This window comes from Harpia harpyja, chromosome 14, assembly GCF_026419915.1.
Source record: "Harpia harpyja isolate bHarHar1 chromosome 14, bHarHar1 primary haplotype, whole genome shotgun sequence".
Taxonomy (NCBI): domain Eukaryota; kingdom Metazoa; phylum Chordata; class Aves; order Accipitriformes; family Accipitridae; genus Harpia; species Harpia harpyja.
Window position 1 is genome coordinate 35,301,962 of NC_068953.1, and position 22,488 is coordinate 35,324,449.

The window sequence follows — 22,488 nt, forward strand, 5'->3', positions numbered from 1 at the left end:
AAATTACACTGAAACTTTGGCTTCTGTGGCACCTCAACATGACAAACACAATGAAGTATTAAACACTACCTCAGTCTCACAGTGTATGAACAGAACTGCTTTAAAAACAGGTAATTCCCTCTATTGAGGTATATTTCAAAGGGCACTGTTATCAGCAGTTATTTTCAGTCAAATTCTTCTGTACCAATTTTTCATCCCAATCTCTGTGTGTAGAATTGGGAACAGAAAAAAAGGCGGGACATTGCTTCCCAAAGCATAGTGCTGTAGAAATTAGACAATGATAGGGTAAATGACCATTAGGTAAGGAAAATCAGAGAAGAACACACTTGTCATGGACATTTATGATTAGACCTGGGCAGTGATATAACCCTAGTCCATAACCAAGTCAGCCCTCTATTACATCTGTTCAAGAGCTATGTGTTTCTCCTATGCCTCAGGGCATATGAAGTGATCTCACTGCAGACTATCTTCCTGAATAACTTAGATTAGCAAAATACTAATTTAGTTTGAAAATTTACTCTTTTGTTGTTTTCCATGATACATCTGAACATGTGCCGGACTTCAGGAGTTACGTATGTGAGCTCTGTTGAATGTAGTACACTGAGACTATTATGACCACCAGTCAAGATTATTACTGCTGCTTTCTGCAGTGCTCAGGCTTAAGTATGCTAAAAAAAGCAGCTCCTTGCTCATGGTTGTGTTTTTGGTATAGTAGCAGTTGCAGTGGACACACAGGTCGAGAATTGCAAGTAGACAGACATGGGTAAAGATCTTCATGTGTAAATATCCTTCTTTTGAAAATGGCTACACACATTTAGTTGGCCAGCACATGTTCTGCAGTTCATCAGCAAAGGAAATTCTGCTCTATCTCACTTACCTTTGAGTTCTACTAATCTGATTACAAAAGCAAAGACCTCTGGGGTCCCAACTGCTTCTCTCCTCAAAATCAGCCCATGCCCATTTACTAATTTTGTCCAGCCCATAGCACACCACACACAGAACAAACTCCAAACTCCAAATACAGATTGACAGGCACAACAATGACACTTGGCTCCCATATTGGGAAACTACTTCTTATTAGCTCATGTTTTCTCATTTGTCCTTCATTTTTGGATTAATAAATACTCTGTATTTGTTGTTCCAAGAATTCCTTCATCATGGCAATGCCCTTTACTGTGATCGCAGTAGGTATGAGAATGAGACACAAGAAAAAGAAATGAACAATGTAGATAACAAGTGATGCTGTCACCATTTGCAATAAGTCAAAAGACCTTTAATGACTACACAATATACGAAACAGGTTGTGTAGGTCTTTTTATGAAAGCTGTTCATATTATGAATGAGCCAGAATAGCTATTTTTCCAAACTATATGGAAAAAGTTAAATTAGTTCTGCAGTTGAGATCCAAGGCTTCCAGGAATAGCTGTGTTTCTGACATGCAAATTGCCAAATTTATTTACTAAATCAAACTCTGCCATTGTCAGACAGACACATTTCATGATGGTGGACTCAAGAATTTTGGAAAAAGGAAATGAAGCCGATACACTTCCAGCAATTCCAGATTACAAGAAATTAGAAATACTCCCTGTATCTTTATGATTGTTTTGGCCTTGCTTGCACAGTTTTGACAGCATCATCCAACATATGCTCAGACAAAATTTCTTTTTTTTTTTTTTCCTATCTTCACTATACATTCCCTATTGTGTTTTTCCCATGGAATAAATGTTGTACAGCCATTACTGTATATACCTTGTTATATCTTGTGGATTTTTTTTGCAAATTAATTCCTAAAGTGCTTCCCATGCTGGAGCATGGGAAAGGGTCATATCATCCCAGTTATGCAGGAATCAAATGAAGAGTCATCTATTCTAGCAGGAAATCAGACTGGGAATGTGGGCTTTCAGATGTTCTTCAGGGAGTGTCTACAAATGAGCCGTTGAGCAGGTATACGAGAGTTAACTTTTAGTGCCTATTAGAGCTCTCTGCAAAGTTAATGGGAATGTTTTTTGTTTATCTTATTGCAAGCTGGTTAGCCTGGATGCTGATCAGTCAATATGCACAAGTGACACTATTAAATATTTGATAATCCCAGCCCATTAAATGGATGAGACAAGGTCTTCTCATAAGAGAGTACATTTGGAGTTTTCACTTGCAAATTTCGTGATGATTTGACTGACCACCCTCACTCCCTCTTCCTGGTGTGTTTAGCTTCAAAGATGAAGCTGAAATAAAATGGAAAAGAAGGCTTTGATGTGAGCAGTGTCAAAGGTCAGGGGAGATGCTGATACTGCATGGCTACTTTTCTTTAAAAAACATTTTAGCAAACATATGGATAAGTGGCCATAACAAACAGACTGTGGAGCACCATGCATACTGTAAACAGAAAGCAAACAAGAAGGTCAGTTGGATCCAAAATAAGAAAAGAACTCAACGTGCGCGATAACTAAAATCAGTCTGGGTCGTACTGCCATCTAGTGGGGTCTCACCCGTTCACCCATCCACCCCCCGGGTTTGTGAGCTGGTGGATCTTGGGGTGACTGCTGGCAGTGAGGCCCAGTGAGAGTGGGTGGGTGCAAGGCTCCATTGCAGCCTGCTGTGACACAAATGATTCAAACCCATGCTGGTTTACTAGTAACCTGCTGTGTGTAAGCAAAAGGTCTAACCCCAGGACTGTCTGAAGAATTTTGGAGGCCAAGGGCACAGCATTGACAGGTGGATGTAGTCTAGTTGTCTCAGAAACCCTAACAATGCTTGAGGAGTCTTGGGTGTTGGGCAGTTTGCATCAGTGACCCAAGACAGAAATCTTTAAACTGAGTCCTGTTTCCATGTTTGAGCTATGCTGGAATATAAACCTTGATGTCTATGTTTGAAATGTTAGTGCACACTGCCATTAAGTTCACCCTCTCAGAGCCTCTAGTTGTGTAGATAAAACAGGTTGTTCAGAGCTTTAATATTCATTGTCATCTTTTTGACACTGGCTCCCCTAGAAAGGTCACTCTATTGTTAAACTGGCCATTTCCATGTTATGGGATTTTGAGTGGTATTTTTATCTCAGGCAAGTTCCATCTTTCCTTGATGTGATCTTCCTTCAGGCCTTTCAGTCTCTCAAAACTGCATTTCTAAATTACTATGCAATGCAGGAAATTGTCCGGTATCTTTGCTTATATCGTATCTACCCTACTGAAAGATCACATACTTTCAGTTAGTTGTCTGACAAGCAGATGAAGCTGAGAGTAGTTAACCCTACTAGGTATTGTCTGTCTGCCTTTCACAGCCAAACGTTAGTGCTAGGAACACCTTCTTGCAGCGCTGTGCACAGGCGAGGTGAAAACCGTAGGAATATCCTGCACCAGTTGGCTCCAGTCACAGGGCTGGTTACAAGTGCTTCCTACATGTAATCCAAGAATGACAGAAGCAATTCGTGATAGCCAAGTTCTTTTTTATGAAAACACAGACAGCTGCTGAACCACTTGTTACTCTTCAATGAGCAGTTTAGATGTACAAAATAATATGCTGAGGATTACCAAAGAGTGAAGGAAGGAGGGAGAGCAGTAGAATCGGTAGATGCAATAATAGATGGAAATGCTGGACTGCATACTGTCAATTGTCACACATGGCCATCCCAGTTCTGCCTTCCTTCCTAGTGCAAAGGCCTGAACCTCACTTATGTTTGGCCATAGGAGCGTATCTAAGAGAGCTGGAGGGGCTTGTGGTCCGTTAAATTCAGGAGAGACTAACCCAAAGCCCTGGATCTACATATCTTGACTTCAGGAGCTGAATTCTGATCTTGGTTGGTGAGGCACAACCAGCCAGGCAGGCAGGAGCTGGAGACACAGGAGCAGCCATGGGAGAGCTCTCTTGGAAATCTACAGCTTACTCTGATGAGATCATAGATCTGTTTTCTGCCTTCTAAGCTTAAGTGCCGTAGTTTCTACTGTTGCACTTTTGTAGCTTGAGGCCTATAGCTCAGTGTTGCACAGGCATGCATATGTCTGTATGCACTTCAGTGTGACTCAATTAAAAATGAAACCCAGAAGCACTCCAGTGGGTACAAAAAGGAATTTTAGTGGAAGTCCCAGAAATTCATTTTGAGTCTTGCATTTGTCATCCAGTGACAAACCATTAGCCTGCAAAAACAGCAGATGTTTTGCTCTGTTCCAAAGGTTGGATCTTGCTGGCATCCGATGACTCTTCAAAAGGCATTTGGAAAGTGGGAACTAGGGATAGCTGTAATTTCATCCCTGGAAATTAGTATTTAGTCTTCTTGGCTGTATAACTAGGACTCGCACCTTAGGAATCACTAGATGAGGACAAAGAGATCCCAGAAAACGTGCGAATGAGAGGGAGCCCTTAAAAACCAACTTGTTAATAATATATTGGGTGTCTCAGAATAGGAATATATAATAAATATGTAATAAAACAACTAGGAGGAGATGGACGTATCCATTTAATTTTTTTGAAGGGATACATCAAGATATAAAATCATTACTAGGTAGCTAGCTATTAAAGATAAATGCATATTAACTCCTTATTGGCAGAGATCAGGCTTTGTAGGGAACCTTACATTATCAGATAAACTGTGGGGACAGTAGATAACCTTCTCTTTCTTGGCAAAGGCACTGAATGTTTGTCCTGAGGCACAATGCATAATGGTAGATTTTTTTCTGCTGTGTTTTCATTTTGTTCTTGCCTCATTTTCATTACATCAGCAAGTTTGGAAGGTAAGAACTACTTTTTAAAAAATCCTTCTTATTGGGGATGATGCACAAAACCAAGATACTGATCACTGGTCATTACAAGCCACAGAGTTAGAGCAGGAATTCATAAATCCAATGCCCTGCCCTCTAAATTATATTCTACCTCTCTGAAATTCCCTGTATGTTAGTGATTTTTCCATCTGCCCTCCCAAAAATATTATGCCCTTATGGAAGAAATTTCTGCTGTGGCGGAATAGCCCAGTGAAGTCAAATTCAAGGGTTCTTGCGTGTTCTGAAGCATATGCTAAATGGGCTGGTAACTGGCAGACTGAGCAGAGCAGCACTCAAGGATTTGCCATATGAGAAGGCCAGGCACGATTGTGTGTGGCCACTTGCACAAATTCAAATCAATTTCCCCAACCTTTTTTTCTGTTCAGCCTAGTATTCGGATTTAGAGCCTGTCTTCCCTGAAGTCAGCTCTCAAACAGATTTACAGGAGCATGTAAGATCACATCAGGCACAGAACTAAAACTCCCTCTGAGTGCATATATTGGTTTGTTCAGAGTATGTTTTTTAGCAGGATTCATTTCTCTTGAACTGCTGGGTTGAATTTAACCTATTACAGTAAAATATGACTGCAAAGCAGCTTGGCCTTGGGTCCCAGCTGTTGGGAAACCTCAACTTATGTTTAAACAGTAGACTCAACTGTGATGCTTAGAATAGGTTAAGCAGCACCCATAAAAGAAGCAGACTGAATGCTGTATTTACAGTGACTGTAACTATCACTATTTAGAAATATTTCTAATCTTGGCATGCGAGTCAAAAGTCCAAATATATTGTGTCCTGGTTTCAGCTGGGATAGAGTTAACTGTCTTCCTAGTAGCTGGTACAGTGCTATGTTTTGAGTTCAGAGCGAAGAATGTTGATAACACTGATGTTTTCAGTTGTTGCTCAGTAGTGTTTAGACTAATGTCAAGGATTTTTTCAGCTTCTCATGCCCAGCCAGTGAGAAAGCTGGAGGGGCACAAGAAGTTGGCACAGGACACAGCCAGGGCACCTGACCCAAACTGGCCAACGGTGTATTCCATACCATGTGACGTCCCATCCAGTACAGAAACGGGGAAGTGGGGGGCAGGGATTCGCCGCTCGGGGGACTGGCTGGGTGTCGGTCGGCGGGTGGTGAGCAATTGCACTGCGTATCATTTGTACATTCCAATCCTTTCATTATTGCTGTTGTCATTTTATTAGTGTTATCATTATCATTATTAGTTTCTTCTTTTCTGTTCTATTAAACCGTTCTTATCTCAACCCACGGGTTTTGCTTCTTCTCCCGATTTTCTCCCCCATCCCACTGGGTGGGGGGGGAGTGAGTGAGCGGCTGCGTGGTGTTTAGTTGCTGGCTGGGGTTAAACCACGACAGTCCTTTTTGGCGCCCAACGTGGGGCACGAAGGGTTGAGATAACGACAAACCTGACCAGAGCTTGTTAAAACAAATTTGTTATAAGCATTCATTATATCGGTCTAATAGTTGCTGGTCATTATGTTGATTTATGTGTTCTTAGAGTTGTTGCTCTGGTTTTTAAAGTTCTGTTATGTATCACCTCGCTTGCTGTATGTAGTCCCTCTTCTGCTGCTTATCATCCGTGGGAGGTGGATTAAGGTTTTCGCTTTGATGTATTGTATAACACTGGTTTATGGTATGATAAAGTCGTCGGCTGTGGGATTAATCCGGTACTTGCACCCAGCATTGTCACCTTTATACTGTGGAAGCCATCTGTGGGAAACTATTAATAATTATACCATTTACCTTTCCTCCTTGGAAAACCAGTCTATGGGTGGGATACCTTTCTTCCCCTCTCCTTTCTCCTTCAGTCCAGTTACAATGGTGTTTGAGAATTTTGAAAAATTTGAATACTCTTGGGATGTTGGGACCAGCACGGTCCTAGCCCTACTGCTAGGAATTAGCATGCTTCTGAATGTGGTTCAGCTCTCATTTAAGGTTAAACAACTATTTAAGAAAATCACCCAGAGATCTGCCCCAAGGCTGGATAATTATGAGTGGCAGGGTGTGTGGGGTAGTATGGGCAAGTACCTAGAAAAGTGGGCACCTCCAGTGTTTTGGAAATTCACCCCTGAACAAGTGCAGAATCCAGAAGAACTAGTAAAATATTTGGAAAAGGTATGCTGTCACCCCGGCAGCTCCAGAGAGATACAAATTACTGCAACGTGCTGGGGCCTGGCCCATGCCTATCGAGCCCTGTTCGACACCACTCAGTACCCTCAAGGGGAAGAGAAGGTCTCTGGACCTAACAACAAAACGATGAGCACTGTGGCTATCCAAACCTCAGCGACAGGCACTGCAGCCCCTCCAGCCTCGGCAATGAGCACGGCAGCTACCCAAACCTCGGCAACGGGCACTGAGGTCCCTCCAGCCCCAGCAACGAGCACAGCAGCTACCCAAACCTTGGCAACAGACACTGCGGTTATCCAAGACCCGGCGAGCGGTACTGCAACTGAACCAGTGGACCAACCTGCACCAGTATCAGTTGCCCCCGTACAGAAAAAGAAATATACAAAAAAATCAGTTCGCTTAGCGAAGGATGAAGGCGAACCAGGGTCATCACGGGAACAGGAGGAAGAGGCAGAACCAGAGGTAATAACCCGGTCCCTATCCTTGAGTGAGCTGCGGGATATGCGAAAAGATTTTGGCCGCCGTATAGGTGAGCATATTATCACCTGGCTCCTCCGATGCTGGGACAATGGGGCTAATAGCTTGGAATTAGAAGGTAGGGAAGCCAAGCAGCTGGGATCGCTTGCCAGGGAAGGTGGCATTGACAAGGCAATTGGAAAAGGGACACAAGCCATCAGCCTCTGGAGGCGACTCCTGTCAAGTGTGAAGGAAAGGTACCCCTTTAAGGAAGATGTTATATGTCAATCAAGCAAGTGGACAACCATGGAAAAAGGTATCCAATATCTGAGGGAATTAGCTGTGCTAGAGACAATTCATCATGATCCGGACAACCCACAATTACCCAAAGATCCAGACGAAGTCCAATGCACACGACCCATGTGGCGGAAGTTTGTACGGAGCGCACCATCGTCCTATGCCAACTCACTGGCAATAATGACCTGGAAAGACGAAGAGGCACCGACAGTGGATGAAGTGGCTCGCCAACTCCGTCAATACGAAGAGAATCTCTCCTCCTCCCTACAAGCCTGCATTTCGGCTGTGGAGAAGCTGTCCGAGGATTTCCAGCAATTCAAAGAGGAGATGTCCTGTTGCCCACCTGTAAGGACCAATGTCTCAGCTATTAGGAGTGAGCGCTCCTCTGCCCAAGAGAAAGAATATAGAAGGTACACACCGCGAGGTGCCCTGTGGTTTTACTTATGTGATCATGGAGAGGACATGAGGAAATGGGATGGAAAACCTACCTCGGTCCTAAATGCACGGGTACGTGAGCTGCGAGGAAAAAACACCACAAAAGGGGATTCTACCAGGAAAAATGCCGCTCCGGTTTCCAAACAGAGTAGAAGGGCTGATCTTATTTCTGATCCTCTTGAAGGGACTTCTGAGCCAATTTTACGAGAAGTGAATACTGGATACTCTGACCAGAATTAGAGGGGCCCTGCCTCCAGCCAGGTGGAGGAAAGGGATAACCGGGTCTATTGGACTGTGTGGATTCGATGGCCTGGCACGTTAGACCCACAGGAGTATAAGGCTCTAGTAGACACCGGCGCACAGTGTACTTTAATGCCATCAAGTTATGAAGGGGCAGAACCCATTTCTATTTCTGGTGTGACAGGGGGATCCCAAGAGTTAACTGTATTGGAAGCTGAAGTAAGCCTAACTGGGAATGAATGGCAGAAACACCCCATTGTGACTGGTCCAGAGGCTCCGTGCATCCTTGGCATAGACTATCTCAGGAGAGGGTATTTTAAGGACCCAAAGGGGTATCGATGGGCTTTTGGTATAGCTGCCTTGGAGACGGAGGGCACGGAACAGCTGTCTACCCTGCCTGGTCTCTCTCAAGACCCTTCGATTGTGGGGTTGCTGAGGGTTGAAGAACAACAAGTACCAATTGCTACCACGACGGTGCACCGGCGGCAATATCGCACCAACCGAGACTCTCTGATTCCCATCCACAAGTTGATTCGCCAACTGGAGAGCCAAGGAGTGATCAGCAAAACTCGCTCACCTTTTAATAGTCCCATATGGCCCGTGCGAAAGTCTAATGGGGAGTGGAGACTAACAGTTGACTATCGCGGCCTGAATGAAGTTACGCCACCGCTGAGTGCTGCCGTTCCAGATATGCTAGAACTTCAATACGAACTAGAGTCAAAGGCAGCCAAGTGGTATGCTACAATTGACATTGCTAATGCGTTTTTCTCAATCCCTCTGGCAGCAGAGTGTCGTCCACAATTTGCCTTTACTTGGAGGGGTGTCCAGTACACTTGGAATCGACTGCCCCAGGGGTGGAAACACAGCCCCACCATTTGCCATGGACTAATCCAGACTGCACTGGAAAAAGGTGAAGCTCCGGAACACCTGCAATACATTGATGACATCATCGTATGGGGCAACACGGCAGAAGAAGTCTTTGAGAAAGGGAAGAAAATAATCCAAATCCTTCTGAAAGCCGGTTTTGCCATAAAAGAAGGTAAGGTCAAGGGACCTGCACGGGAGATCCAGTTTTTAGGAATAAAATGGCAAGATGGGCGTCGTCAGATCCCAATGGATGTGATTAACAAAATAGCAGCTATGTCTCCACCAACTAATAAAAAGGAAACACAGGCCTTCTTAGGTGTCGTGGGGTTTTGGAGAATGCATATTCCAAATTACAGTCTGATTGTAAGCCCTCTCTATCAAGTGACCCGAAAGAAGAATGATTTTCAGTGGGGCCCTGAGCAACAACAAGCCTTTGAACAAATTAAACGGGAGATTGTTCACGCAGTAGCCCTTGGACCAGTCCGGACAGGACAAGATGTTAAAAATGTGCTCTATACTGCAGCTGGGGAGAATGGCCCTACCTGGAGCCTCTGGCAGAAAGCACCTGGGGAGACCCGAGGCCGACCCCTGGGGTTTTGGAGTCGGGGATACAGAGGATCCGAGGCTCGCTATACTCCAACTGAAAAGGAGATATTGGCAGCATATGAAGGAGTTCAAGCTGCCTCAGAAGTTGTTGGTACTGAAACACAGCTCCTCTTAGCACCCCGACTGCCAGTGCTGGGCTGGATGTTCAAAGGGAGGGTCTCCTCTACACATCACGCGACTGATGCCACGTGGAGTAAGTGGATTGCACTGATCACACAACGGGCTCGCATAGGAAACCCCAGTCGCCCAGGAATTTTGGAAGTGATCACGGACTGGCCAGAAGGCAAAGATTTTGGAATGTCGCCAGAGGAGGAGGTGGCACGTGCTGAAGAGGCCCCGCTGTATAATAAACTGCCAGAAAATGAGAGGCAATATGCCCTGTTCACTGACGGATCCTGTCGCATCGTGGGAAAGCATCGGAGGTGGAAAGCTGCCGTATGGAGTCCTACACGACAAGTTGCAGAAACTGCTGAAGGAGAAGGTGAATCGAGTCAGTTTGCAGAGGTGAAAGCCATCCAGCTAGCATTAGATATTGCTGAAAGAGAAAAGTGGCCAGTGCTCTATCTCTATACTGACTCATGGATGGTGGCAAATGCCCTGTGGGGCTGGCTACAGCAATGGAAGCAGAGCAACTGGCAGCGCAGAGGTAAACCCATCTGGGCTGCCGCACTGTGGCAAGATATTGCATCCCGGCTAGAGAATCTGGTTGTAAAAGTACGTCATGTAGATGCTCACATACCCAAGAGTCGGGCCACTGAAGAACATCAAAACAACCAACAGGTGGATCAGGCTGCCAAGATTGAAGTGGCTCAGGTGGACCTGGACTGGCAACATAAGGGTGAGCTATTTATGGCTCGGTGGGCCCATGATGCTTCAGGCCATCAGGGAAGAGATGCAACATATAGATGGGCTCGTGACCGAGGGGTGGACTTGACCATGGACACTATTGCACAGGTTATCCATGAATGTGAAACATGTGCTGCAATTAAGCAAGCCAAGCGGTTAAAGCCCCTGTGGTATGGAGGGCGATGGCTGAAATATAAATATGGAGAAGCCTGGCAGATTGACTATATCACACTCCCACAAACTCGCCAAGGCAAGCGCTATGTGCTCACGATGGTGGAAGCAACCACTGGATGGCTGGAAACATATTCTGTGCCCCATGCCACCGCCCGGAACACTATCCTGGGCCTAGAAAAGCAAGTCTTGTGGCGACATGGCACCCCAGAACGAATTGAGTCAGACAACGGGACTCATTTCCGAAACAACCTCATAGACACCTGGGCCAAAGAGCATGGCATTGAGTGGGTGTATCATATCCCCTATCATGCACCAGCCTCTGGGAAAATTGAGCGATACAATGGACTGTTAAAGACTACATTGAGAGCAATGGGGGGTGGAACTTTCAAACATTGGGATACACATTTAGCAAAAGCCACCTGGTTAGTCAACACCAGAGGATCTGCCAATCGGGGTGGCCCTGCCCAGTCGGAATTTTTACATACTGTAGAAGGGGATAAAGTCCCTGTAGTGCACATAAAAAATATGTTAGGGAAGACAGTCTGGGTTACTCCTGCCTCAGGCAAAGGTAAACCCATTCGTGGGATTGCTTTTGCTCAAGGGCCTGGGTGCACTTGGTGGGTGATGCGAAAAGATGGGGAAGTCCGATGTGTGCCTCAAGGGGATTTAATTTTAGGTGAGAACAGCTAGAATTAAACTGTATATTAGTTGCTATATAACCCTGCTACTGTATATTATCCTTACTATAATTATGTGCTATATCCATAGTACTATAGTAAGAATCACTTAGATCAAGCAAGAAAAGAACTGTGATAAAACTGAGCAAAGCGCAGTAGTGATGGAACCAGAACTGACTCCAGCATGCAACAATCCAACGGTGCACACCATCCTCCTGCTGCGCCAAATGTCACCTGCTTGTCACACTGCACTGAAGCCCAATTCTGCTCTACCGACTGAGAGGACTTTGCACCATCCCTCCTGCCCAGAAAGACTGGTATGACAGATGGAGCCCAGAGTCGGAAACTAAATGAACTCAATGAACATTTTATGAACATGACCCATGAACTAAAGGAATGATATCTCTGTGTGTGTATACATATATATATATATCATTGCTCATATGTCTTAAAGGGATGGAAAAGTGATGATTGATCAGGATGTAACTAAAGGTATGGGAACTGTGCATGACGTCAATGGTATAGAATAAGGGGTGGATACTGTCCTGGTTTCAGCTGGGATAGAGTTAACTGTCTTCCTAGTAGCTGGTACAGTGCTGTGTTTTGAGTTCAGAGCGAAGAATGTTGATAACACTGATGTTTTCAGTTGTTGCTCAGTAGTGTTTAGACTAATGTCAAGGATTTTTCAGCTTCTCATGCCCAGCCAGTGAGAAAGCTGGAGGGGCACAAGAAGTTGGCACAGGACACAGCCAGGGCACCTGACCCAAACTGGCCAACGGTATATTCCATACCATGTGACGTCCCATCCAGTACAGAAACGGGGAAGTGGGGGGCGGGGATTCGCCGCTCGGGGGACTGGCTGGGTGTCGGTCGGCGGGTGGTGAGCAATTGCACTGCGTATCATTTGTACATTCCAATCCTTTCATTATTGCTGTTGTCATTTTATTAGTGTTATCATTATCATTATTAGTTTCTTCTTTTCTGTTCTATTAAACCGTTCTTATCTCAACCCACGGGTTTTGCTTCTTCTCCCGATTTTCTCCCCCATCCCACTGGGTGGGGGGGAGTGAGTGAGCGGCTGCGTGGTGTTTAGTTGCTGGCTGGGGTTAAACCACGACATATTGCCAGTTAATTTCAAGGCATTACATTTGGTTTCTGAGAAAAAGACCTGTCAAGTATCTGCTTAGTTGCATGTGGGGAATATACACAATGAATAACAAACTGAGTATATACAAAGCTAAACATTAACCTTTTTGGTGCTAATAGATAATATGACTTAACAGAGGTTCTCAGTCACAGGGTTGAGGTAGATATGCTGCTTTATAATGAACTGTAGGTGTAGGAACTGGCCATGGTTGCTGTGTGCTCTACAAGGGCATGGCTTATTCTATATAACTTTCAGGACATGAGGATCACTTCGTATTTGAGTGGGTTCCCAGGGCCCATTCAGGGGAGTGACTGACACTGCTCCTAGGTGCGTCATTCTCTAAGTCACCAGCATTCTGCAGTGGGGCTGTGGAAAGTTTCCCAAAGATTATGGAAAACTGCTGGCTGTCTATCTTCAGTAAACAACATTTGGGATTGTTTTTTGCTTGAAAATAGGAAATAATTATATTAGCCTCTCTAGCCTTTTGTAGTCAAAAGTACTCCTTTTTGAATACACTGTCGGATCCTAAACCTATTCAACCTTCTAGGAAATGTGAACTGCAGGGTAGAGGGAGCTGGCAGGAGGAAAATGAGCTTTGCAGCCAGGCCATTAAGCCTGAGTCATTACTATTGAAATCTGTGTTTTAATATTGTGCTACATCCCTGCAATGTTGAAATGTTTGCCTTTTTAGGGTTTGGCAAAGAAAACAGGAAGATGCAAAATTTGCTGAAGGCCTAGGTGTAGATGGGGAGCACTGAGGACAGAACTGGTCAGCTTAAACCAAATGCAGCCCGTCCCTAATAGGGCAGCCAGCCTGGTGAGGATCCTGGGCTTTGAAGACATGGCCAGGGAGTCAGCACTCTGCACAGCAGAGTGCTTCCCTGCTTCTCTGCCAGTAATTCAACAAGAAGCTCCTTTAATGAGCCTGAGCCAGCCATTACAATGCCAACCGTTGGTAACTCAAGGGCTGGGGTGCCATGTGCCCACGTTCCTGCTTCCCATTTTCTGCATCAGTACATTCTCCAGGCTGCCTTTTCCCCCTCGCCAGCACGCCTCAGTAGGGTACCAGATTCTCTGCAGAATTACCAGAAAATAATATGGAAATTTTGGGAGGAGTGCTGGGCATGACCATTTAGTTTCCTCCTTGGAAAAAAAGCAGAGAGAGTCCTTTTACATTATGCAACTTGTCTTTACCTCATGGCTGGGGGCAGAAGGGAGGGGAGCTCACTCAGCAGTACCTTTCCACTTTTCCAGCCTAATGTGTGGAGATGCATGAATTTGCAGAGCCCTCTGTAAAGCAGAGGCATCTTGTTTTGGTCTTTGGCTCAGAGCACTCTCTCTTCTGAGGTGCTGTATTGTGGTACTAACTGAGCAATAATGATGGGGCATAAAGTTGAGAATATTTCACTGTGATGTGTTCTGAAGCATATTAAAATGGGGTTTGTAAGGCAAATAGAGGAGAAGCATTAAGTGTTAGCTCTCTTCATCTGTTGCGTTTATCCGAATAATGGCACTACCCCTCTAGAGAAAGATCCCTCACTTTTTTCCTTACAATCTTTGATTTATCAGACTGTCCTAGGTTCCATTTTATCAGAGACTCAGATCTTTCCCCATTGTTAGAGTGGAGCTGAGGACCTAAGTCACTGAATGGGGGAATGGAGAAGTGATGACTATATGAATAATGTGCAACAAGAATTGGTATCTCAGATAGGCTCCAATAAATTTCCTTGTCACATGGCAGGATGGTGACCTCTGCCACCACATAAAAAGCACAAATGGTATCCTCTGTTACGAAAGGTTACCTAGTAAAGCTGTATGAAATAATAAAAGAATCTCAAAGGCAAAACTTTTTCTGTGGTCACTGCTGTGACTAACAGGGCTTCTCTGTACTCATTTAAAAACATGTTGAGGATTTGCTTGTGTGTGGGGTATGAGAAAGGATCCCTGCAAGGTGGTAACAGACCAGAACAAGTTTCCAGCAAAAGTTTCCAGCAAACCTAAAATGTGAATTCATGGTGCTCTCAGGTGGGCTTTATATAACAACTAAATAATAGGTATACACTTGTGAGTCACTATATTTGTCCTGTCTGCACACACTGGAAAGCCCTAAAGTGTGGTTAAAAAAAGGGTCAAGCAAACAAGTCAAGAAGCAGAGTACAGCAAATTGAGGCATTCTGCTAAAGATGGAACACAGCTTTCTTCTCATTGCTTCGCACTTCTGGATCCTGCCAGAAATACTCCTCAGAATAACAGGATCATTTTTGTTGCTGGCCTCTGCTCTGTCTGCTTCATTCACCATACATGGTCATGGTGTTGGCTCAAGAGCTTAAATGTGAGACACCGAAGGAGTAGCCAGACAAAAGTCTTGCTATAGGGAAGACAGGCATTCAGATACTTACATCGTCAGTTCTGGCCTTGTCTGGGTTCTAAGCTGGCAGTGTAGAAGGGAGTGATCTGGACAGGGTACCAGGAGTCCCCATGCTGGATTTCAGTTTCTGACTGTGTGACTGACTTCCTTCTGCTTAATTTCTGTCTCTACCCTTTGTAAATATCTGTAGATGCTGCATACTTTCCACGTTGCAGCCAACAAGACCTATAAAGCAGTATGAACTGGGGAAGCTCAGAAAAATGGCCTCACTGCTCTGTTTCCTCCTTCCACTGGTTCAATTGTGCTCTTTGCTCTGAGCATAGAAGTTCACTGCAGTTGATGCTGCTGCACAGAGGATGAATGTAAAGGCCCCTTGTTACCGCTCCACTAGCTTCATCGACACAGGATGGCTGGCTAGAGTCAGACCAGAAGTCCTTTTGTTTCTCTTGGAGTGTCTATGTGGCTGAGGGATGTTATGTGCTCATTAACTTCTATGCAACTCTAGTTCTCCTTCTATTACAAAACAAAACCAAATAACTAAGCCAAGTCTGCTTGTGACTGGGAAAAAAAAGAAAGAAAAAGAAAAACAAACCCCAAAACTCACTTTACAGGTTTTTCCAAAATATCTTTAAGCTGTCTGGAGTGACTCACTGATGTCTGCTACACATCAGGAGATCTAAAGCTATATTTTAAAATAAAACTAGAGACACGACTGTTAACTCTTCTTCAGCCTCAGTTCCAGATGTATTTATGGCTTAGTGTTCTGCATTGAGACTGTTCTAAATCAACAGGAGAACCTATGCTTAAGCTACTACAGGATGATTAAAATAGCTGTCTCCTCATGTTGGGTTTGCAGAATGAGCTCTGCTCGTGCAGAAACTCAAGGCAAGCTGTGCTCCAAGCAGTATTTTATTAGCTTTGGAGACATAAAAAGCTTGCTTGTTTGTCTTGCTGGTAAACTTTGCCAGTCATATGTTGGCTTTAAAAGTCAACATGAAAGAAGTCAGTGTTGTAGTTTTCCAGAAATGTAAATCTCCTAATAGTGACTGCAAAAGCCAGGGAGTTAGGAGTGGCGGAAGAGGGAAAAGGAAATGGGGGCCAATTCTTTGCATGAAAGCATGAAAAATGAGTGTGTTTTAAATGAAATGTATTCTGCTTATATTATAATAATATGTTCCAAAAATCTTCAAAAATATTGTCATCCAGGAATGCAGGGAGTCCACGTCTTCTGGCCCGTACTCCCTTTGGGAAGGCAATGCACCAGTGGTGCAGCTGCTGGTTTGAAACCTCCCCACGAGGGGGTTTTTCATGCAGCCCCTGGAACATGGAGCTGTTGGAGTTCTCCCACCAGCTTGTTCACTGCAGCAGTCTTGTGTCCAGAGCTGCAATGTGATATTTCATACATAGCAATAACCACATTATCATAGCAAAGAGGATAAAAGGGGACCAGCATAACCCAGGACTGTAGATTGTAAGCATTCCTGAATAGCCTCTCTTATTACAGAACTGTGAACTGCTGCAAACCATTTGCTTACAGAGGTGCTGCTGGGAATGGGAATGACTTGTTCACTGACAGGCAATGCATGAAGAGTTTGCCCACATTAGGTGCACAAACCTGTCCACATGATGGTAAGTCAGATGGGTTTTTAATTTCACTTTTAATATCATCCCTTAATTTCAGCCCTTAGTGATGCATCTCCACAATCCCTGATGACTTGCAGCCATCTAAGTAAATATAACCTCAAACTGCTAAAACTCTGAAACGTTTGTAGGTCTCTCTGAGAACAGAACAATTTGCAAACAATATAAGCAGCATGTGCCAAGAACACATACAAAAAGTACACAGTGCACATACTTGCAGGAAGAAGTCTGCAGGTAGTCATAAGTCTTAACCTTCCTTGTACATAGATATATTGTGGTTTCATATTGCTAATTTACAGCACCATCAACAATATTTGCTCATTTTCCCACATGACAAGGTGACATACCAGTTTTCTTTCTGCAGTTAACAGCAAGGGTTGACCCTAGACTTTAGCAAAATAGCTGCCTGGAATAGCAGCCTACTGGCAGCAGAAATGCCTATGCCACAACCCCAGACAACCAGTCTGGTTGCGGCTATGGTTGGTGTTTAGGCAGAAGGAGATGGGATGGGTATGGCAAAGTCTGGAGTCAGACTGATCAGCAGCCCAGCAACTGAGGTTGCTGTTTTCACTTCTTTTCTTTCCTTCCTGTCTTCATGGCTGGAGTGGCTCCGCCCCAGCCTCTTATCCTAGGAATAGCAAAATGCAGTGTTGTCTATGTGAATGAGAAGCTGTAATGAGAAGTCAGGCTTGTTAACCTCTGTTTTCTTAGAGAAAGACTGTAATGAGAAGGTTTATCTTCATGCAAAAATACTGATAGCAATGGTGTAAAGCTTAAGCCCTGAATCTGGGAGCAAGATTCATGATTACATGCCATGCTTATGAGTACCTAAATGCTCTGGCTATTTAGATCAGCTTTTTGATCTACTACAGCTGTTACATTTACCCATCAAGAGAAAATTATCCTACCTTCGTCAAGCATGTCTTGGTTAACCTGTATTTCAGAGTTTTGGCCCTTACGGGCCTGAAAGATGTTGAACCTGCCATTTTCCCTTGGGCTTGCATGAAGTGGCATTAAGTGAGACAAAGGAGAACCAGCTGTCCTGAATTAAAAGCCCTTTTTTTACACTACACTACACACCACACAAGTTCAATAATTTTCTTGGGCTTGGATACTCGGTCATGTTTACAAGAGTAAAATCTCATTATGCTCTAAATGCAGGCCTGGCAGTCTCTACCTACTTTAAATACCATGCTTAGGATAGAGATGGTACAGCAGTCAAGTCTCACATTGCTTAGGCTTCAGTAATTTTTAGGACATGATGGAACATACAAAGTGATCTTCTACTGAAACAATAATAATTTAATGAAAGGATCACTATGATGAGATCCCTGCATCATTTTTTCAGCTGTTTGCTACTTTACAAAACTGCTAACATGCAGAAGGGAGAGATGGTGATTAGTCATCTGGTTTTAGCCTATTTTACGTTGCTTGTATGTTTGAACCATGGGAAGTGGTTCAAATGAAATATGGAATATTGTTGATAGGGATATGTGAATCAGTGAAGACGTCAGAATGTAGGTATGCAGCTGCTGCTTAACTATCTTTAAGTGACTAGTGATGGGGCAAGGAGGGACCACAAAATGCAGCAGGTCTTACCAAGCTTACTCATTTACTGACTGCAACATCTATTGGGTCCCTGCTATTAAAGCACACTTTTAACAAAAGAGAATTATAGTAAGGAAAGCTTTTACTGCAGTTATGTGTCACCTTAGATTCTTTTAGACACACAGATCTCCGAACATACAGAAATGCGTGTTAATGTGGTACAGTGTCACAGTGGTTTGGGGATGGTTGCATTATGTGAGCGTGGATGAGTTACTAAGCACTTCCTGAGGGAGTGCCAGTAAATCATTTTTCATGGTGCACCATAAATTCTTGGCCACACAGGCATTACAGAAATCAGCCTGGGTAAATTCTAGAGTCTACCAGGTAGAGAAGTAGTAATGTAGACCCGTAAATATTTGTAAACAGTTGCCTTAGTTATATTGAGTCTAATTGTACAAGGCTCTGAGTGAAAAAAATAATAGGCATTGCAGATTTAAAATTCTATAAAAGGTCTTCAGATAATTTTCTTGAATGTGAATTGTATCACGCTACATACTAACTTCCTGATCCTCCCCATCTACAAAATGCCATGCATTTAAATGATTAAAAATATATTTAGTGTGAAGCAAGTCAAAATCCCCAAAAACTCAGCTACATCTCTGTTCTTCAAAATTCTTCACTGTGTCAGCAGTTCATAGAACCTCTTTGATGAAGGCACTGAATAGCCATTGGCACATTCACCCTTTGCTATAATGAGTATATCAGTTTGGTGTTTGGAGCTTAGCAAGACCACTTTGAAAGATCTAGTACTGCTCATAGGGTGTCCCAGTGGCTTCTTATTTCAGAACAAGCTGGGTATCTCCCTCTCACTGTGTTTTGGCATCTCAGCTGCAATTTCCAGCTAGAGCAGAAAAATTCCGGAAGGCCTTGTTCAGTCCTTGAATTAGCAGATGTTAAGCGAAGGGAGCGAGGAAAGGAAATCTGAACCAATGGTCTCCTTTTTCACAATTCAGATTGCTACTCAACATTGTGAATAACTGAGCCTGAAGAATAACGTAATAACAAATAATATAATCCTAGTGACATGTCAAGAAAATTCCTATTTCCCTGGTAATGAGCTGATCTCCAATCAAGATAAAATGCTGCTATTTGTGAGCTAACAAGTCTTATTCAACGCAATTATCAGCGAAGTGTATATACTGTCTTTGTGTACAATGGCAAGTTTTTCCCAGGGATACTTTGCTTTGGAGTCAAAACACTTCAGAATCAAAATGCTTGGAGACATTGGCACCTTTTGTGTTAATATTTACAGTTCCTTGTGGTCAGTAAAGTAGAACCAAGATCTAATATGTGCGCAGTACAGTACAAAATTCTTTGTACAAAACTAGAAGCAAGTACGTGCAGCAGAGAGACAGGTGGGATGCCTTTGTAGCTTACAGCAAACAAAGAAGCAAAAATAGCTTGTAGATTATTTTGGCTATCAACAGTCTTTAATACAGAGGGAAAAGTGAAATTGTTTGTGTACAGTTACAGTTCACAGATACATATGATACTTTTACTGTAGTAATATTCTACACAGAAATAACAGATGTTAGAGGTGAAAAAAGTCATATTAGTTCACCCAGTTCATCCTGGGAGTTTTCTATCATACCATTTTTAAGTGTTTGGAATGGAACTTTAGAAATTAATCTAAACACTGCTTTTACAATATTTTCTTTACATGTACTTTTCACAGGCAAATAGATTTCACATTCTGATTCCTGAGTTTTATCTGAAATAGTATCATTCTGTACCATCTCATTCTCTTCCCAATCCTCCCAGATTATCATCTGAGTAATTCTTCATTTAATTTTTGTGACTGGATTATTGTCGATTTTCCTTAGACTGTTAACAAGCTGATTGTAGCGGTGAAATTGAAAACCTGCGTGTCATTTAAACATGCAGTGTTTGTGGCTTAGAACCATCTATGGTTTTGCCCCATGTGACATAAGAAATAGTACTAGTGATTTTTAGGTTCTGGAATTACTCAAGTGCTTTTGAACAGTTTCTCCTTCCTTGATCAAACAGATAGGTGGATAGGCTGGTCCCAGCTATCACATTTTCCAGGCAAATAGGTAGTACTAGGTTTTGTTTCAACAGGATGTTTGGGAGTTCTCTGTGCTCTGACACAGTATGTAAACTGAGCTGCCTTTTTTTTTTTTTTAATATACCTGTAGTCCCCTTGTTTGCCAAAAATTAGTGAGTAAGCCTTGTTCAGTTGTGATGAAGAGAAATTAGTTATGTTGGCTATAAAATGTTCTATTTTGATTAAGATAGGATTAAATAAAGACTGCTGATCTTAAAAGTAGCTTAAGCACAAGTACAGAATCATTATTATATTTTCAAGACTACATTTGGAAATAATATAATATAAAATTTACATAACTGATTACAGTAAAAGCTAAATGCCAGTGAGATGAAATAATACTGCTGGATGTCACCCTGATGCACTTGCATTACTGAACAGACTCTGGAGGACAGTATAACAATTGATGAAGGTGGTGTTGAAAGCTGCCAGACATATGAGAACTTTCAGGCATTTGTTTAAAGCATGAATTAAAATAACCCTTCATCTGTACAAATAACACATTAAGAAAGCAATGTGGAAAATTTAAAAACCATTCAGTTTATTTGTAGCATTTATTTTTCACATCTCCCTTGGTTCAAAAAAACCACCACACAGAATAGTCACATTCATCTTTATTTATACCTTGCATTGTGACCAGGCTGTGATAGTGCAGACAAAGCAAAGTTTGGATCAGAGTTAAAGCTTTGCCTTTGTTCGATAGGATGCTTCTGGAATCCTTGGAAAAGTGATGTAAAATTAGCATAGGCTTTCAGAAATCAAAGCACTAGAAGATCATATGAAATCATATATATATATAATCATATCATATTTGTTGTTTTTCTTGAAAATGGAAATTTCTGGTGAAAAGACTACAGCTCTTTGCTTGTCTGTTGGACTACTCTCTTCCTTCTACTACTGCTCTCTTTTCCCCAGCTACAGCTCTCAGAATACAGGGAACTAGAGCCACGTCCTCAGGATTTCAACTCACTCATCTGGGAGATCAGGCTGCAGCAGATTTCCCACTTTTTGCATTCCCATTTAGCATTCTTAACACTGTTGCAAATGACAAGATTATTTCGGATACTTTTAATACTACCGTGCTGTTTGTTTCCTGCAGAGGAGTATCCAGTCTAGAGGACTGCATCACCTCAAAATACCTTTTCCAAAATGTCTAATTCTAGGAACTGGATTTTGCAGGCATGCTCAGCAATGGGAAAATCAAATTTGTTACAATAGACTTCATGGAATACCAGTTTGTAGTCAAGGCCCAGAAAACACTCGATCTCTTTGGGCAAACATAAACTGTGGAAAAGGACATGTGACAGTAACACATTAACAAATTGTGCCTTTGGCCCATTCTGACTCATGGGCTTGGAGGAAGAGTGAAACAACCTGTTGATTTCATTTGAAAGAAACAAAGGCAGCTTCTCAGCTAGTCTGGACTCAAGTTAATAGAACAACTCCAGTGTATACCACTTGGGGAATCTGATCCGTAGTTCTGATTGTGTGAAGGAACATTCTTCTAGAGAAACATATATATATATACACAGGCAGAGGAAAATATACAAGGAAAAAACCCCCATATATATGTGTGTGTGCATGTTTGTACACAATCCAGGCCACATGGATCCTATCGATAGCATGCAATTTCTTTGGCCAGTTTCCTTCTTTTCTGTGTGTTTTAGGGATCACAGCTGCTCTGTAGACCTCAGATACATACTTGAATTAGACTTAAAGAAGGGTAATCTTATGCTCTGATGGAATCTATATTGGCCTAATACAATTGTACTGCTATAGTCAACGTTATTCCCCACAAGAAGCAACTCATTAAGAAATGAGGGATCTGTCCTTAGCACTGAAGAGAACCATTAATCCAATGGAAGTAGAAGTTCACGTAGTGTAAGCAGTGGGGAATGAAGAACACTTCTGTCCTTTGGCACTACCCGGTACCTTTGCACAATACTTTGTGTCACACCGCCCCCTCAAGGTATGTGTACAGAAGTGTCGTGGACGTGCTTTGAAGCGAGTCATGCCTATTTACACTCTTTAATCTTATGTTCTAAATACTATCACAGATGCTTGCTCTGGTCATTTGCCTAGTTTTAAATTTTTGTCCTTCATCTTGGGCATCTTGCCTTTTAGAGAAGAATCTTGAACCTTGTAAAGGGAGTCACTTGTGGTGTTATGATCA

The 22,488-nt window shown here is 42.9% G+C and overlaps 1 protein-coding gene across 2 annotated transcripts in view; it reads right to left on the bottom strand.

The window, feature by feature from the left end:
* The window catches only part of CA12 (carbonic anhydrase 12), a 57,998-nt gene that overhangs the window by 29,967 nt on the left and 5,543 nt on the right, over positions 1 to 22,488 (bottom strand). The gene's annotated exons all lie outside the window — the stretch shown is intronic.